The following is a 20388-nucleotide window of genomic DNA, read 5'->3' as shown; positions in this document are numbered from 1 at the left end:
CATGCGCAGAAAGTTTTTAGTTTTGATGTCCGGATTATAGATCATTCCGAATTATGGGTGTCCGAATTAACGACTTTTGACTGTATCAATCAAATATATTCAAAACAGTTCATTCAGTTGCGGGCTGCCTCTACCCGAGGCTGGGTGCGTTATGAATAAAGACAAAAAATTCTTAATAAGCCATTCTTTATTTTCATCAAAACAGTCTTTCTCTTCCGAGATCAGCTTTCGTTCCGTCTACAAGCAAATCATTCGAAAAACTCAGCACGCAGGCTGACTTCACAAACAGCAGCGCTTCGCACCATTTATTACTTCAGTCCATTTCACAATATCCTCCCCCCCCCTTTGAGACTCAGGTTAAGTTTCAAGCTCATAACAAACATTACTTAAAAGATCAAGTTTTTTTTGGAGCTTTCACATGTCGTCCAGAGGAGGAATATTGTTGCATCACCATTTTATCAGGTGCAATTCCCCTTTTTAACATACATCCAGCACTAGAATTAGATTCCTCTGCACCCAGTTTCTTATCAGGAATTATGTTTCTATCATTGGCCTGTATCTCCAGAGGAAAGATGCATTGTATTGGTCGTACAACTGTTCCATGCCGGGTCTTAAGTTTAACCGTACAAATCTCTCAATCACATCCAGGGATCAATTCTGTAATTCGGGCTAAGGACCAAAATAAACGTTTTCTGTTATCATCCTCCATCAGTACTTTTTCTCATACTACAGGTTCCCGAGTTCATTTTTCATTATGTTTCAACCAGTTGACTAAGGTATTCTTTTCTAAATCGTTGTCTCAGATCATTTAACAATTTAGTTCTATACTTTAATCTCTTATTAAGACTTGACGAATTTAATTCATCAAGATCTTCAACATTGGAATTTCTGTTCTTGATAAGAAACATGACGGGTTTCAGAGGGACTAATTCGTGCAGACCACACCTCTCAAAATTGGGACAGAAAGCCAGGTTGGAAGTATACTTGCGAGAATGTACAGGTTCCGGTAATCATATAGTATGTGATCTACTGCTTTTAGTTAGTTATTTATTTCTTAGACTAAAACACTCTTTTTAAATTTGAGCATGCAATAAAATAAAGGGGAGAAGACAGCAAATTTTAGGGTCACCCTCTAAAAATAAATAGCTAAGTGATTAGATAACATGCTACATGACTACCCAGGTGCTGGCCTTTCTTCAACCTGGCTCTGTTGATACAAACATATTCTTGATGTTAAAAACTTCACAAAATATGATTATTTAGTCTGTCATGTTTACAAACCAAAGTCTAGATGGTAACTAAACAAGTTGGTTCCAAATTCAAATAGATACTATTTCTCCACTGGGAACCATTTTCTACATTTAGTTAGTAGGTAACTTGTATATTCATGAGTTTTTGGACATAGATTTGAATACCATTTAGTAAAAGGCATAATAATCAGTTTTTTTTTTTTGGTGCAGCAATAGAGTTATAACTTTAAAGTAATGTGACATAAGTAAAATAGCTGCTTTTTATGATTTTCATACATTTTAAATTTTTGGGACACATGCATTATATTTGTTATGATTTCAGTTTTTCTAAGTATGTCTTTGTCTTTGCATATGTTAGAATTTACAGAAATCTATATTTTGACATTTACATTTTCGATAGGCTTTATCATGGCAGATGTTGATGATTGGAGTCTTTCTGCTGATATACAAGAGAAAGGAACTTCGAAATTAATTGACAATTTAAATTCGGACGATCCTATTCCACCACCTGTGCCACCTCGAATACCTCCTCCAAAGATTCCTGATGAAGCATCAAAAGACTATGATGAAAAAGATGATGAACCTGAATTAAATCCTGCTGAGATATCTGTGATGAAAAAACTTGTAATATCTCATTTAATTGAAGTTTTTCATGATATAGATATCCAGAGAAATCCTAATTCATCTCTCTATTCTGTGAAATCTTTTGAAGAATTGAATCTGCGACCTGAACTTCTTAAAGGTGTGTGTGGTATTGGATTTAATTCACCCTCAAAAATACAAGAGACTGCTCTTCCTACTCTTATTGCAGATCCTCCACAAAATATCAGTCTCAGAGTGGTACGCTTAAAACTGCTGCTTTTCTTTAGGGAAGTTTGAGCAGAGTGGACACAAATTTGAAATATCCTCACGTGCTTATTTTGTCCCCAACATATGAGTTAGCCATGCAGACAGGAAAAGTGACAAAAAAAAATGGCAAAATTTTGTCCTAAGATTGAATTTTGTATTTCTGTTAGAGGTGAGGTTTTGCAAAGAGGAGAAAAAATTACTGCTCATTTTATGATTGGAACTCCTGGGTAAAGTTTATGATTGGGCAATGCGCTATAAGTTTTTTTATCTCAGGAAAATAAAAGTATTTGTTTTAGATGAAGCAGATGTTATGATCTCGACTCAAGGATATCAAGACCAGTCTATTCGCATTCATAAGCAGCTACCGAAAGACTGTCAGATGCTGCTGTTCTCAGCTACTTGTTCTGAAGAAGTCATGGAATTTGCAGAATTGATTTTTTCTGATCCTATTATAATTAAACTGAAAAGGGAAGAAGACAGTTTAGATAATATAGATCAGTATTACATAGTATGCAGAGATAAAGAAATATCAAGCTTTGTGTAACATATATATGGTACTGTGTCAATAGGACAGGATATTATATTTTGCCATACCAGGAAGACTGCATCTTGGTTAGTTGAATAGCCATTCTCAATAGATTTAGAGAAGGAAAAGAACAAGTAAGTAACAATTCTTGGTAAGATGCTCTATAATTATAAAAATAAAATTTATTTATGAAAGCAGTTTTTGCTTTTCAGAGAATAAAAATATGAATTTACCTTTAATCAAACATGGTATTAATATTCGCATCATTCAAATGAGTAATTTTCTAAATTTTTGAAATTTCTGAATTTAAAGAAAAAGAGAAATGAATTATTGATATATATGTTGTTTAATTATTCTGTGTAGGTTAGTCATTTCTTGGATTTTTGTCATTATATTTCCCAATAAAAATATTTGCAAGTTATTGCGATAGAAATTTTTTAAAGTTAATTTTAATCACAAAATATAAATGGACAAATATATATGATAACTTGATTCAATATTGTAATTTATGTAGTTAAGACCACCCAGTAATGTCCAAAGTAAATGCCTCTGGCAGCATGAATGGCAGATGCTGTGGAAGTGACTCAGATATTGAATGTTTGATAAAGTGTCTGGAGTGATGTATTCTCCAGATATCTTTGGCAGTGTGAAGTGCAAGGAATGTAATGTAGGACTGTGTGTAGATCCCTGTTTTCAAATTTTTCATACGAAAAGAGAATTTTAAGTAATATATTTAGTTTTCAGATGTATAATGTTAAAATTCATAAAATGGTGAGTAATTAAAATAAAATGTGTAAAATATGCATTTAAACAAGAAATAAGGTAATTAAAATATGTATATAAAAGTATCTATAAAGCCGTTTAAATACTCTATAGAGCATTTTTAAACAATGCGTTGATACTTCGGAAATTTCATGGATTTAGGCTTAGTAGCAAAAAAGCCCCCGTCCCTGGAGAGACGCTCGCGTAAGACACTGCCGGCCTCAGCGATAAGCGCGCGTTTTCGCTACCCGGCTCGAAGGGGTTAATAAGCCATTCTTTTTTTTCCATCACAACATTCTCATTCTTCCGAGATCAGCTTTCGTTCTGTCTAAAAGCAAAACATTCGAAAAACTCAGCACGCAGGCTGACTTCACAAACAGCAGCGCTTCGCACCATTTATTACTTCAGTCCATTTCACAACATCCCCCCCTCCCTTTGAGACTCAGGTTAAGCTTCAAGCTCATAACAAACATTACTTAAAAGATCAAGTTTTTTTTGGAGCTTTCACATGTCGTCCAGAGGAGGAATATTGTTGCATCACCATTTTATCAGGTGCAATTCCCCTTTTTAACATACATCCAGCACTAGAATTAGATTCCTCTGCACCCAGTTTTTTATCAGGAATTATGTTTCTATCATTGGCCTGTATCTCCAGAGGAAAGATGCATTGTATTGGTCGTACAGCTGTTCCATGCCGGGTCTTGAGTTTAACCGTACAAATCTTTCCATCACGTCCAGGGATCAATTCTGTAATTCGGGCTAAGGACCAAAATAAACGTTTTCTGTTATCATTCTCCATCAGTACTATTTCTCCTACTACAGGTTCCCGAGATCGTTTTTCATTATGCTTTTGAACCAGTTGACTAAGGTATTCTTTTCTAAATCGTTGTCTCAGATCATTTAACAATTTAGTTCTATACTTTAATCTCTTATTAAGACTTGACGAATTTAATTCATCAAGATCTTCAACATTGGAATTTCTGTTCTCGATAAGAAACATGTCGGGGTTCAGAGGGACTAATTCCTGAAGACCACACCTCTCAAAATTGGGACATTCTTTGAGCCTTCAAAGCGATCAAATCCATCTTCAAAGTATATTCAAAAAGGGCAAAATCAAAAGTTCAATCGGAAAATTCCAATTCATAGCACCCGGTCCTGTTTGAGGTTACCACTATGTTGCGAAGAACACAAAAAATATATACAGTCAAAAGTCGTTAATCCGGACTCGTCGGGACTTCGGCGATTCCGGATTATCGATTTTTCCGGATTATAGATCATCAGTTTAAATCTCGTAAGATGGCATGCAGAAATTCCAAAATTAAAAATATGAAACCGTAATTTATGAAATAAAGAACAATTATGATCTAAAGGGTATCAAAATTTGCAAAAAGAAAAAGCTTAATATTTATTTGTTTACTTTATTAAACATTTCTTTCAATGTAAGTTTTGCTTCGTTTCATGTGATAATACTTTCTCTTTAATTCTATTAAACAGACATAATTTCTTGTTCAGTTTCAAAGTTCCGCCGTTCAAGTCCTATAATTGCTGTGTCAAGAACACCGACTAATTTGTCAATGGAACTTTTTTTGTTTTCAATAACCTCTGTCACTTTTCTTCGCTATCGGAAGCGACTTGTTTTAAATCATATCAAAGACGGAGCATATCGAGATGAAATACTACATTTGGTAAGGAATTATAAGCCAAATAAAATAAAAACATCTGCGCTGAAGATAAGGATAGTGCTGACAAATCAACTTCCAATTCATTACGCGCCCCCCGCGTGAAAATGATAAACAGATTTCGGATTTCAAAACATACTTTCGCTTTAGATCCTTTACATATTAACAAATATATATCGGAAATTGTATTTGATATAATCGAAAGTTTAAGCTTACTTTTATAAAATTGCTCTTACAGTCTGCAAAAAATAATAAGCCGGATGCAATTCGAAAATTAAGGAACAACGCAATCATCAACATTAACTGAAATAGATAATTATTTAGCTTATACGTCCATTATACATAAAATGCGCACGCGAAAACGTATTCTGCACTTGCGCACACTCATATGCGCAGTCGTAAAAGGTCTTACGCGCACGCATGAACGCCTCTGCGCATGTGTCAACGCGGCGCATGCGCAGAAAGTTTTTAGTTTTGATGTCCGGATTATAGATCATTCCGAATTATGGGTGTCCGAATTAACGACTTTTGACTGTATCAATCAAATATATTCAAAACAGTTCATTCAGTTGCGGGCTGCCTCTACCCGAGGCTGGGTGCGTTATGAATAAAGACAAAAAATTCTTAATAAGCCATTCTTTATTTTCATCAAAACAGTCTTTCTCTTCCGAGATCAGCTTTCGTTCCGTCTACAAGCAAATCATTCGAAAAACTCAGCACGCAGGCTGACTTCACAAACAGCAGCGCTTCGCACCATTTATTACTTCAGTCCATTTCACAATATCCTCCCCCCCCCTTTGAGACTCAGGTTAAGTTTCAAGCTCATAACAAACATTACTTAAAAGATCAAGTTTTTTTTGGAGCTTTCACATGTCGTCCAGAGGAGGAATATTGTTGCATCACCATTTTATCAGGTGCAATTCCCCTTTTTAACATACATCCAGCACTAGAATTAGATTCCTCTGCACCCAGTTTCTTATCAGGAATTATGTTTCTATCATTGGCCTGTATCTCCAGAGGAAAGATGCATTGTATTGGTCGTACAACTGTTCCATGCCGGGTCTTAAGTTTAACCGTACAAATCTCTCAATCACATCCAGGGATCAATTCTGTAATTCGGGCTAAGGACCAAAATAAACGTTTTCTGTTATCATCCTCCATCAGTACTTTTTCTCATACTACAGGTTCCCGAGTTCATTTTTCATTATGTTTCAACCAGTTGACTAAGGTATTCTTTTCTAAATCGTTGTCTCAGATCATTTAACAATTTAGTTCTATACTTTAATCTCTTATTAAGACTTGACGAATTTAATTCATCAAGATCTTCAACATTGGAATTTCTGTTCTTGATAAGAAACATGACGGGTTTCAGAGGGACTAATTCGTGCAGACCACACCTCTCAAAATTGGGACAGAAAGCCAGGTTGGAAGTATACTTGCGAGAATGTACAGGTTCCGGTAATCATATAGTATGTGATCTACTGCTTTTAGTTAGTTATTTATTTCTTAGACTAAAACACTCTTTTTAAATTTGAGCATGCAATAAAATAAAGGGGAGAAGACAGCAAATTTTAGGGTCACCCTCTAAAAATAAATAGCTAAGTGATTAGATAACATGCTACATGACTACCCAGGTGCTGGCCTTTCTTCAACCTGGCTCTGTTGATACAAACATATTCTTGATGTTAAAAACTTCACAAAATATGATTATTTAGTCTGTCATGTTTACAAACCAAAGTCTAGATGGTAACTAAACAAGTTGGTTCCAAATTGAAATAGATACTATTTCTCCACTGGGAACCATTTTCTACATTTAGTTAGTAGGTAACTTGTATATTCATGAGTTTTTGGACATAGATTTGAATACCATTTAGTAAAAGGCATAATAATCAGTTTTTTTTTTTTGGTGCAGCAATAGAGTTATAACTTTAAAGTAATGTGACATAAGTAAAATAGCTGCTTTTTATGATTTTCATACATTTTAAATTTTTGGGACACATGCATTATATTTGTTATGATTTCAGTTTTTCTAAGTATGTCTTTGTCTTTGCATATGTTAGAATTTACAGAAATCTATATTTTGACATTTACATTTTCGATAGGCTTTATCATGGCAGATGTTGATGATTGGAGTCTTTCTGCTGATATACAAGAGAAAGGAACTTCGAAATTAATTGACAATTTAAATTCGGACGATCCTATTCCACCACCTGTGCCACCTCGAATACCTCCTCCAAAGATTCCTGATGAAGCATCAAAAGACTATGATGAAAAAGATGATGAACCTGAATTAAATCCTGCTGAGATATCTGTGATGAAAAAACTTGTAATATCTCATTTAATTGAAGTTTTTCATGATATAGATATCCAGAGAAATCCTAATTCATCTCTCTATTCTGTGAAATCTTTTGAAGAATTGAATCTGCGACCTGAACTTCTTAAAGGTGTGTGTGGTATTGGATTTAATTCACCCTCAAAAATACAAGAGACTGCTCTTCCTACTCTTATTGCAGATCCTCCACAAAATATCAGTCTCAGAGTGGTACGCTTAAAACTGCTGCTTTTCTTTAGGGAAGTTTGAGCAGAGTGGACACAAATTTGAAATATCCTCACGTGCTTATTTTGTCCCCAACATATGAGTTAGCCATGCAGACAGGAAAAGTGACAAAAAAAAATGGCAAAATTTTGTCCTAAGATTGAATTTTGTATTTCTGTTAGAGGTGAGGTTTTGCAAAGAGGAGAAAAAATTACTGCTCATTTTATGATTGGAACTCCTGGGTAAAGTTTATGATTGGGCAATGCGCTATAAGTTTTTTTATCTCAGGAAAATAAAAGTATTTGTTTTAGATGAAGCAGATGTTATGATCTCGACTCAAGGATATCAAGACCAGTCTATTCGCATTCATAAGCAGCTACCGAAAGACTGTCAGATGCTGCTGTTCTCAGCTACTTGTTCTGAAGAAGTCATGGAATTTGCAGAATTGATTTTTTCTGATCCTATTATAATTAAACTGAAAAGGGAAGAAGACAGTTTAGATAATATAGATCAGTATTACATAGTATGCAGAGATAAAGAAATATCAAGCTTTGTGTAACATATATATGGTACTGTGTCAATAGGACAGGATATTATATTTTGCCATACCAGGAAGACTGCATCTTGGTTAGTTGAATAGCCATTCTCAATAGATTTAGAGAAGGAAAAGAACAAGTAAGTAACAATTCTTGGTAAGATGCTCTATAATTATAAAAATAAAATTTATTTATGAAAGCAGTTTTTGCTTTTCAGAGAATAAAAATATGAATTTACCTTTAATCAAACATGGTATTAATATTCGCATCATTCAAATGAGTAATTTTCTAAATTTTTGAAATTTCTGAATTTAAAGAAAAAGAGAAATGAATTATTGATATATATGTTGTTTAATTATTCTGTGTAGGTTAGTCATTTCTTGGATTTTTGTCATTATATTTCCCAATAAAAATATTTGCAAGTTATTGCGATAGAAATTTTTTAAAGTTAATTTTAATCACAAAATATAAATGGACAAATATATATGATAACTTGATTCAATATTGTAATTTATGTAGTTAAGACCACCCAGTAATGTCCAAAGTAAATGCCTCTGGCAGCATGAATGGCAGATGCTGTGGAAGTGACTCAGATATTGAATGTTTGATAAAGTGTCTGGAGTGATGTATTCTCCAGATATCTTTGGCAGTGTGAAGTGCAAGGAATGTAATGTAGGACTGTGTGTAGATCCCTGTTTTCAAATTTTTCATACGAAAAGAGAATTTTAAGTAATATATTTAGTTTTCAGATGTATAATGTTAAAATTCATAAAATGGTGAGTAATTAAAATAAAATGTGTAAAATATGCATTTAAACAAGAAATAAGGTAATTAAAATATGTATATAAAAGTATCTATAAAGCCGTTTAAATACTCTATAGAGCATTTTTAAACAATGCGTTGATACTTCGGAAATTTCATGGATTTAGGCTTAGTAGCAAAAAAGCCCCCGTCCCTGGAGAGACGCTCGCGTAAGACACTGCCGGCCTCAGCGATAAGCGCGCGTTTTCGCTACCCGGCTCGAAGGGGTTAATAAGCCATTCTTTTTTTTCCATCACAACATTCTCATTCTTCCGAGATCAGCTTTCGTTCTGTCTAAAAGCAAAACATTCGAAAAACTCAGCACGCAGGCTGACTTCACAAACAGCAGCGCTTCGCACCATTTATTACTTCAGTCCATTTCACAACATCCCCCCCTCCCTTTGAGACTCAGGTTAAGCTTCAAGCTCATAACAAACATTACTTAAAAGATCAAGTTTTTTTTGGAGCTTTCACATGTCGTCCAGAGGAGGAATATTGTTGCATCACCATTTTATCAGGTGCAATTCCCCTTTTTAACATACATCCAGCACTAGAATTAGATTCCTCTGCACCCAGTTTTTTATCAGGAATTATGTTTCTATCATTGGCCTGTATCTCCAGAGGAAAGATGCATTGTATTGGTCGTACAGCTGTTCCATGCCGGGTCTTGAGTTTAACCGTACAAATCTTTCCATCACGTCCAGGGATCAATTCTGTAATTCGGGCTAAGGACCAAAATAAACGTTTTCTGTTATCATTCTCCATCAGTACTATTTCTCCTACTACAGGTTCCCGAGATCGTTTTTCATTATGCTTTTGAACCAGTTGACTAAGGTATTCTTTTCTAAATCGTTGTCTCAGATCATTTAACAATTTAGTTCTATACTTTAATCTCTTATTAAGACTTGACGAATTTAATTCATCAAGATCTTCAACATTGGAATTTCTGTTCTCGATAAGAAACATGTCGGGGTTCAGAGGGACTAATTCCTGAAGACCACACCTCTCAAAATTGGGACATTCTTTGAGCCTTCAAAGCGATCAAATCCATCTTCAAAGTATATTCAAAAAGGGCAAAATCAAAAGTTCAATCGGAAAATTCCAATTCATAGCACCCGGTCCTGTTTGAGGTTACCACTATGTTGCGAAGAACACAAAAAATATATACAGTCAAAAGTCGTTAATCCGGACTCGTCGGGACTTCGGCGATTCCGGATTATCGATTTTTCCGGATTATAGATCATCAGTTTAAATCTCGTAAGATGGCATGCAGAAATTCCAAAATTAAAAATATGAAACCGTAATTTATGAAATAAAGAACAATTATGATCTAAAGGGTATCAAAATTTGCAAAAAGAAAAAGCTTAATATTTATTTGTTTACTTTATTAAACATTTCTTTCAATGTAAGTTTTGCTTCGTTTCATGTGATAATACTTTCTCTTTAATTCTATTAAACAGACATAATTTCTTGTTCAGTTTCAAAGTTCCGCCGTTCAAGTCCTATAATTGCTGTGTCAAGAACACCGACTAATTTGTCAATGGAACTTTTTTTGTTTTCAATAACCTCTGTCACTTTTCTTCGCTATCGGAAGCGACTTGTTTTAAATCATATCAAAGACGGAGCATATCGAGATGAAATACTACATTTGGTAAGGAATTATAAGCCAAATAAAATAAAAACATCTGCGCTGAAGATAAGGATAGTGCTGACAAATCAACTTCCAATTCATTACGCGCCCCCCGCGTGAAAATGATAAACAGATTTCGGATTTCAAAACATACTTTCGCTTTAGATCCTTTACATATTAACAAATATATATCGGAAATTGTATTTGATATAATCGAAAGTTTAAGCTTACTTTTATAAAATTGCTCTTACAGTCTGCAAAAAATAATAAGCCGGATGCAATTCGAAAATTAAGGAACAACGCAATCATCAACATTAACTGAAATAGATAATTATTTAGCTTATACGTCCATTATACATAAAATGCGCACGCGAAAACGTATTCTGCACTTGCGCACACTCATATGCGCAGTCGTAAAAGGTCTTACGCGCACGCATGAACGCCTCTGCGCATGTGTCAACGCGGCGCATGCGCAGAAAGTTTTTAGTTTTGATGTCCGGATTATAGATCATTCCGAATTATGGGTGTCCGAATTAACGACTTTTGACTGTATCAATCAAATATATTCAAAACAGTTCATTCAGTTGCGGGCTGCCTCTACCCGAGGCTGGGTGCGTTATGAATAAAGACAAAAAATTCTTAATAAGCCATTCTTTATTTTCATCAAAACAGTCTTTCTCTTCCGAGATCAGCTTTCGTTCCGTCTACAAGCAAATCATTCGAAAAACTCAGCACGCAGGCTGACTTCACAAACAGCAGCGCTTCGCACCATTTATTACTTCAGTCCATTTCACAATATCCTCCCCCCCCCTTTGAGACTCAGGTTAAGTTTCAAGCTCATAACAAACATTACTTAAAAGATCAAGTTTTTTTTGGAGCTTTCACATGTCGTCCAGAGGAGGAATATTGTTGCATCACCATTTTATCAGGTGCAATTCCCCTTTTTAACATACATCCAGCACTAGAATTAGATTCCTCTGCACCCAGTTTCTTATCAGGAATTATGTTTCTATCATTGGCCTGTATCTCCAGAGGAAAGATGCATTGTATTGGTCGTACAACTGTTCCATGCCGGGTCTTAAGTTTAACCGTACAAATCTCTCAATCACATCCAGGGATCAATTCTGTAATTCGGGCTAAGGACCAAAATAAACGTTTTCTGTTATCATCCTCCATCAGTACTTTTTCTCATACTACAGGTTCCCGAGTTCATTTTTCATTATGTTTCAACCAGTTGACTAAGGTATTCTTTTCTAAATCGTTGTCTCAGATCATTTAACAATTTAGTTCTATACTTTAATCTCTTATTAAGACTTGACGAATTTAATTCATCAAGATCTTCAACATTGGAATTTCTGTTCTTGATAAGAAACATGGCGGGTTTCAGAGGGACTAATTCGTGCAGACCACACCTCTCAAAATTGGGACAGAAAGCCAGGTTGGAAGTATAGTTGCGAGAATGTACAGGTTCCGGTAATCATATAGTATGTGATCTACTGCTTTTAGTTAGTTATTTATTTCTTAGACTAAAACACTCTTTTTAAATTTGAGCATGCAATAAAATAAAGGTGAGAAGACAGCAAATTTTAGGGTCACCCTCTAAAAATAAATAGCTAAGTGATTAGATAACATGCTACATGACTACCCAGGTGCTGGCCTTTCTTCAACCTGGCTCTGTTGATACAAACATATTCTTGATGTTAAAAACTTCACAAAATATGATTATTTAGTCTGTCATGTTTACAAACCAAAGTCTAGATGGTAACTAAACAAGTTGGTTCCAAATTCAAATAGATACTATTTCTCCACTGGGAACCATTTTCTACATTTAGTTAGTAGGTAACTTGTATATTCATGAGTTTTTGGACATAGATTTGAATACCATTTAATAAAAGGCATAATAATCAGTTTTTTTTTTTTTTGGTGCAGCAATAGAGTTATAACTTTAAAGTAATGTGACATAAGTAAAATAACTGCTTTTTATGATCTTCATACATTTTAATTATTTGGGACACATGCATTATATTTGTTATGATTTCAGTTTTTCTAAGTATATCTTTGTCTTTGCATATATTAGAATTTACAGAAATCTATATTTTGACATTTACATTTTCGATAGGCTTTATCATGGCAGATGTTGATGATTGGAGTCTTTCTGCTGATATACAAGAGAAAGGAACTTCGAAATTAATTGACAATTTAAATTCGGACGATCCTATTCCACCACCTGTGCCACCTCGAATACCTCCTCCAAAGATTCCTGATGAAGCATCAAAAGACTATGATGAAAAAGATGATGAACCTGAATTAAATCCTGCTGAGATATCTGTGATGAAAAAACTTGTAATATCTCATTTAATTGAAGTTTCTCATGATATAGATATCCAGAGAAATCCTAATTCATCTCTCTATTCTGTGAAATCTTTTGAAGAATTGAATCTGTGACCTGAACTTCTTAAAGGTGTGTGTGGTATTGGATTTAATTCACCCTCAAAAATACAAGAGACTGCTCTTCCTACTCTTATTGCAGATCCTCCACAAAATATCAGTCTCAGAGTGGTACGCTTAAAACTGCTGCTTTTCTTTAGGGAAGTTTGAGCAGAGTGGACACAAATTTGAAATATCCTCACGTGCTTATTTTGTCCCCAACATATGAGTTAGCCATGCAGACAGGAAAAGTGACAAAAAAAAAATGGCAAAATTTTGTCCTAAGATTGAATTTTGTATTGCTGTTAGAGGTGAGGTTTTGCAAAGAGGAGAAAAAATTACTGCTCATTTTATGATTGGAACTCCTGGGTAAAGTTTATGATTGGGCAATGCGCTATAAGTTTTTTTATCTCAGGAAAATAAAAGTATTTGTTTTAGATGAAGCAGATGTTATGATCTCAACTCAAGGATATCAAGACCAGTCTATTCGCATTCATAAGCAGCTACCGAAAGACTGTCAGATGCTGCTGTTCTCAGCTACTTGTTCTGAAGAAGTCATGAATTTGCAGAATTGATTTTTTCTGATCCTATTATAATTAAACTGAAAAGGGAAGAAGACAGTTTAGATAATATAGATCAGTATTACATAGTATGCAGAGATAAAGAAATATCAAGCTTTGTGTAACATATATATGGTACTGTGTCAATAGGACAGGATATTATATTTTGCCATACCAGGAAGACTGCATCTTGGTTAGTTGAATAGCCATTCTCAATAGATTTAGAGAAGGAAAAGAACAAGTAAGTAACAATTCTTGGTAAGATGCTCTATAATTATAAAAATAAAATTTATTTATGAAAGCAGTTTTTGCTTTTCAGAGAATAAAAATATGAATTTACCTTTAATCAAACATGGTATTAATATTCGCATCATTCAAATGAGTAATTTTCTAAATTTTTGAAATTTCTGAATTTAAAGAAAAAGAGAAATGAATTATTGATATATATGTTGTTTAATTATTCTGTGTAGGTTAGTCATTTCTTGGATTTTTGTCATTATATTTCCCAATAAAAATATTTGCAAGTTATTGCGATAGAAATTTTTTAAAGTTAATTTTAATCACAAAATATAAATGGACAAATATATATGATAACTTGATTCAATATTGTAATTTATGTAGTTAAGACCACCCAGTAATGTCCAAAGTAAATGCCTCTGGCAGCATGAATGGCAGATGCTGTGGAAGTGACTCAGATATTGAATGTTTGATAAAGTGTCTGGAGTGATGTATTCTCCAGATATCTTTGGCAGTGTGAAGTGCAAGGAATGTAATGTAGGACTGTGTGTAGATCCCTGTTTTCAAATTTTTCATACGAAAAGAGAATTTTAAGTAATATATTTAGTTTTCAGATGTATAATGTTAAAATTCATAAAATGGTGAGTAATTAAAATAAAATGTGTAAAATATGCATTTAAACAAGAAATAAGGTAATTAAAATATGCATATAAAAGTATCTATAAAGCATAAGCCGTTTAAATACTCTATAGAGCATTTTTAAACAATGCGTTGATACTTCGGAAATTTCATGGATTTAGGCTTAGTAGCAAAAAAGCGCCCGTCCCTGGAGAGACGCTCGCGTAAGAAACTGCCGGCCTCAGCCATAAGCGCGCGTTTTCGCTACCCGGCTCGAAGGGGTTATAAGCCATTCTTTTTTTCTTTCATCACAACATTCTCACTCTTCCGAGATCAGCTTTCGTTCTGTCTAAAAGCAAAACATTCGAAAAACTCAGCACGCAGGGTGACTTCACAAACAGCAAAAAAGCTTAGTAGCAAAAAAGCCCCCGTCCCTGGAGAGACGCTCGCGTAAGAGACTGCCGGCCTCAGCGATAAGCACGCGTTTTCGCTACCCGGCTCGAAGGGGTTATAAGCCATTCTTTTTTTCTTTCATCACAACATTCTCACTTATCCGAGATCAGCTTTCATTCTGTCTAAAAGCAAAACATTCGAAAAACTCAGCACGCAGGGTGACTTCACAAACAGCAGCGCTTCGCACCATTTATTACTTCAGTCCATTTCACAACATCCCCCCCTCCCTTTGAGACTCAGGTTAAGTTTCAAGCTCATAACAAACATTACTTAAAAGATCAAGTTTTTTTTGGAGCTTTCACATGTCGTCCAGAGGAGGAATATTGTTGCATCACTATTTTATCAGGTGCAATTCCCCTTTTTAACATACATCCAGCACTAGAATTAGATTCCTCTGCACCCAGTTTTTTATCAGGAATTATGTTTCTATCATTGGCCTGTATCTCCAGAGGAAAGATGCATTGTATTGGTCGTACAGCTGTTCCATGCCGGGTCTTAAGTTTAACCGTACAAATCTTTCCATCACGTCCAGGGGTCAATTCTGTAATTCGGGCTAAGGACCAAAATAAACGTTTTCTGTTATCATCCTCCATCAGTACTTTTTCTCCTACTACAGGTTCCCAAGATCAATTTTCATTATGCTTTTGAATCAGTTGACTAAGGTATTCTTTTCTAAATTGTTGTCTCAGATCATTTAACCATTTAGTTCTATACTTTAATCTCTTATTAAGACTTGACGAATTTAATTCATCAAGATCTTCAACATTGGAATTTCTGTTCTCGATAAGAAACATGTCGGGGTTCAGAGGGACTAATTCCTGAAGACCACACCTCTCAAAATTGGGACATTCTTTGAGCCTTTAAAGCGATCAAATCCATCTTCAAAGTATATTCAAAAAGGTCAAAATCAAAAGTTCAATCGGAAAATTCCAATTCATAGCACCCGGTCCTGTTTGAGGTTACCACTATGTTGCGAAGAACACAAAAAATATATACAGTCAAAAGTCGTTAATCCGGACTCGTCGGGACTTCGGCGATTCCGGATTATCGATTTTTCCGGATTATAGATCATCAGTTTAAATCTCGTAAGGTGGCATGCAGAAATTCCAAAATTAAGAATATGAAACCGTAATTTATGAAATAAAGAACAATTATGATCTAAAGGGTATCAAAATTTGCAAAAAGAAAAAGCTTAATATTTATTTGTTTAATTTATTAAACATTTCTTTCAATGTAAGTTGTTTAAGTTTTGCTTCGTTTCATGTGAGAATACTTTCTCTTTAATTCTATTAAACAGACATAATTTCTTGTTCAGTTTCAAAGTTCCGCCGTTCAAGTCCTATAATTGCTGTGTCAAGAACACCGACTAATTTGTCAATGGAACTTTTTTTGTTTTCAATAACCTCTGTCACTTTTCTTCGCTATCGGAAGCGACTTGTTTTAAATCATATCAAAGACGGAGCATATCGAGATGAAATACTACATTTGGTAAGGAATTATAAGCCAAATAAAATAAAAACATCTGCGCTGAAGATAAGGATAGTGCTGACAAATCAACTTCCAATTCATTACGCGCCCCCCCGCGTGAAAATGATAAACAGATTTCGGATTTCAAAACATACTTTCGCTTTAGATCCTTTACATATTAACAAATATATATCGGAAATTGTATTTGATATAATCGAAAGTTTAAGCTTACTTTTATAAAATTGCTCTTACAGTCTGCAAAAAATAATAAGCCGGATGCAATTCGAAAATTAAGGAACAACGCAATCATCAACATTAACTGAAATAGATAATTATTTAGCTTATACGTCCATTATACATAAAATGCGCACGCGAAAACGTATTCTGCACTTGCGCACACTCATATGCGCAGTCGTAAAAGGTCTTACGCGCACGCGTGAACGCCTCTGCGCATGTGTCAACGCGGCGCATGCGCAGAAAGTTTTTAGTTTTGATGTCCGGATTATAGATCATTCCGAATTATGGGTGTCCGAATTAACGACTTTTGACTGTATCAATCAAATATATTCAAAACAGTTCATTCAGTTGCGGGCTGCCTCTACCCGAGGCTGGGAGCGTTATGAATAAAGACAAAAAATTCTTAATAAGCCATTCTTTATTTTCATCAAAACAGTCTTTCTCTTCCGAGATCAGCTTTCGTTCTGTCTACAAGCAAAACATTCGAAAAACTGAGCACGCAGGCTGACGTCACAAACAGCAGCGCCTTGCGCCAGTTATTACTCCAGTTCATTTCACAACATACTCCCTCCCCCTTTGAGACTCAGGTTGAGTCTCAAGCTCATAACAAACATTATTTAAAAGATCAAGTTTTTTTTTTTGGAGCTTTCACAAGTCGTCCAGAGGAGGAATATTGTTGCATCACCATTTTATGAGGTGCAGTTCCCCTTTTTAACATACATCCAGCACTAGAATTAGATTCCTCTGCACCCAGTTACTTATCAGGAATCATGTTTCTATCATTGGCCTGTATCTCCAGAGGAAAGATGCATTGTATTGGTCGTACAACTGTTCCATGCCGGGTCTTGAGTTTAACCGTACAAATCTTTCCATCACGTCCAGGGATCAATTCTGTAATTCGGGCTAAGGACCAAAATAAACGTTTTCTGTTATCATTCTCCATCAGTACTATTTCTCCTACTACAGGTTCCCGAGATCGTTTTTCATTATGCTTTTGAACCAGTTGACTAAGGTATTCTTTTCTAAATCGTTGTCTCAGATCATTTAACAATTTAGTTCTATACTTTAATCTCCTTTTAAGACTTGAGGAATTTATTCATCAAGATCTTCAACATTGGAATTTCTGTTCTCGATAAGAAACATGGCGGGTTTCAGAGGGACTAATTCTTGCAGACCACACCTCTCAAAATTGGGACAGAAAGCCAGGTTGGAAGTATACTTGCGAGAATGTACAGGTTCCGGTAATCATATAGATCTACTGCTTTTAGTTTGTTATTTATTTCTTAGACTAAAACACTCTTTTTAAATTTGAGCATGCAATAAAATAAAGGTGAGAAGACAGCAAATTTTAGGGTCACCCTCTAAAAATAAATAGCTAAGTGATTAGATCACATGCTACATGACTACCCAGGTGCTGGCCTTTCTTCAACCTGGCTCTGTTGATACGAACATATTCTTGATGTAAAAACTTCACAAAATATGATTATTTAGTCTGTCATGTTTACAAACCAAAGTCTAGATGGTAACTAAACAAGATGGTTCCAAATTGAAATAGATACTATTTCTCCACTGGGAACCATTTTCTACATTTAGTTAGTAGGTAACCTGTATATTCATGAGTTTTTGGACATAGATTTGAATACCATTTAATAAAAGGCATAATAATCAGTTTTTTTTTTTTTTTTTTGTGCAGCAATAGAGTTATAACTTTAAAGTAATGTGACATAAGTAAAATAACTGCTTTTTATGATCTTCATACATTTTAATTATATGGGCGCACATGCATTATATTTGTTATGATTTCAGTTTTTCTAAGTATGTCTTTGTCTTTGCATATGTTAGAATTTACAGAAATCTATATTTTGACATTTACATTTTTGATAGGCTTTATCATGGCAGATGTTGATGATTGGAGTCTTTCTGCTGATATACAAGAGAAAGGAACTTCGAAATTAATTGACAATTTAAATTCGGACGATCCTATTCCACCACCTGTGCCACCTCGAATACCTCCTCCAAAGATTCCTGATGAAGCATCAAAAGACTATGATGAAAAAGATGATGAACCTGAATTAAATCCTGCTGAGATATCTGTGATGAAAAAACTTGTAATATCTCATTTAATTGAAGTTTCTCATGATATAGATATCCAGAGAAATCCTAATTCATCTCTCTATTCTGTGAAATATTTTGAAGAATTGAATCTGCGACCTGAACTTCTTAAAGGTGTGTGTGGTATTGGATTTAATTCACCTTCAAAAATACAAGAGACTGCTCTTCCTACTCTTATTGCAGATCCTCCACAAAATATCAGTTTCAGAGTGGTACGCTTAAAACTGCTGCTTTTCTTTTGGCAAGTTTGAGCAGACTGGGCACAAATTTGAAATATCCTCACGTGCTTATTTTGTCCCCAACATATGAGTTAGCCATGCAGACAGGAAAAGTGACAAAACAAATCGCAAAATTTTGTCCTAACATTGATTTTTGTTTTGCTGTTCGAGGTGAGGTTTTGTAAAGAGGAGAAAAAATTACTGCTCATTTTATGATTGGAACTCCTGGTAAAGTTTATGATTGGGCAATGCGCTATAAGTTTTTTGATCTCAGGAAAATAAAAGTATTTGTTTTAGATGAAGCAGATGTTATGATCTCGACTCAAGGATATCAAGACCAGTCTATTCGCATTCATAAGCAGCTACCGAAAGACTGTCAGATGCTGCTGTTCTCAGCTACTTGTTCTGAAGAAGTCATGGAATTTGCAGAATTGATTTTTTCTGATCCTATTATAATTAAACTGAAAAGGGAAGAAGACAGTTTGGATAATATAGATCAGTATAACATAGTATGCAGAGATAAAGAAATTTCAAGCTTTGTGTAACATATATATGGTACTGTGTCAATAGGACAGGCTATTATATTTTGTCATACCAGGAAGACTGCATCTTGGTTAGTTGAATAGCCATTCTCAATAGATTTAGAGAAGGAAAAGAAAAAGTAAGTAACAATTCTTGGTAAGATGCTCTATAATTATAAAAGTAAAATTTATTTATGAAAGCAGTTTTTGCTTTTCAAAGAATAAAAATATTAATTTACCTTTAATCAAACATGGTATTAATATTCACATCATTGAAATGAGTAATTTTCTAAATTTTGGAAATTTCTGAATTTAAAGAAAAAGAGAAATGAATTATTGATATATATGTTGTTTAATTATTCTGTGTATGGTTAGTCATTTCTTGGATTTTTGTCATTATATTTCCCAATAAAAATATTTGCAAGTTATTGCGATAGAAATTTTTTAAAGTTAATTTTAATCACAAAATATAAATGGACAAATATATATGATAACTTGATTCAATATTGTAATTTATGTAGTTAAGACCACCCAGTAATGTCCAAAGTAAATGCCTCTGGCAGCATGAATGGCAGATGCTGTGGAAATGACTCAGATATTGAATGTTTGATAAAGTGTCTGGAGTGATGTATTCTCCAGATATCTTTGGCAGTGTGAAGTGCAAGGAATGTAATGTAGGACTGTGTGTAGATCCCTGTTTTCAAATTTTTCATACGTAAAGAGAATTTTAAGTAATATATTTAGTTTTCAGATGTATAATGTTAAAATTCATAAAATGGTGAGTAATTAAAATAAAATGTGTAAAATATGCATTTAAACAAGAAATAAGGTAATTAAAGTATATATATATATAAATATCTATAAAGCATAAGCCGTTTAAATACTCTATAGAGCATTTTTAAACAATGCGTTGATACATCGGAAATTTCATGGATTTAGGCTTAGTAGCAAAAAAGCGCCCGTCCCTGG

General features: G+C 34.4%; 4 pseudogenes; all 4 read left to right on the top strand.

The window, feature by feature from the left end:
• The first annotated feature begins 1658 nt into the window (after positions 1–1658).
• On the top strand, positions 1659–2724 carry LOC146997902 (ATP-dependent RNA helicase DDX19A pseudogene; annotated as a pseudogene).
• A 4452-nt stretch (positions 2725–7176) lies between these two features.
• On the top strand, positions 7177–8242 carry LOC146997901 (ATP-dependent RNA helicase DDX19A pseudogene; annotated as a pseudogene).
• Positions 8243–12696: 4454 nt separating this feature from the next.
• On the top strand, positions 12697–13762 carry LOC146997900 (ATP-dependent RNA helicase DDX19A pseudogene; annotated as a pseudogene).
• Positions 13763–18460: 4698 nt separating this feature from the next.
• On the top strand, positions 18461–19524 carry LOC146997899 (ATP-dependent RNA helicase DDX19A pseudogene; annotated as a pseudogene).
• Positions 19525–20388: the final 864 nt, after the last annotated feature.

This window comes from Stegodyphus dumicola, chromosome 3, assembly GCF_044657685.1.
Source record: "Stegodyphus dumicola isolate Sdum_Otavi_A_Nest chromosome 3, ASM4465768v1".
Lineage (NCBI taxonomy): Eukaryota > Metazoa > Arthropoda > Arachnida > Araneae > Eresidae > Stegodyphus > Stegodyphus dumicola.
This window is presented reverse-complemented; position numbering and strand designations above follow the sequence as displayed.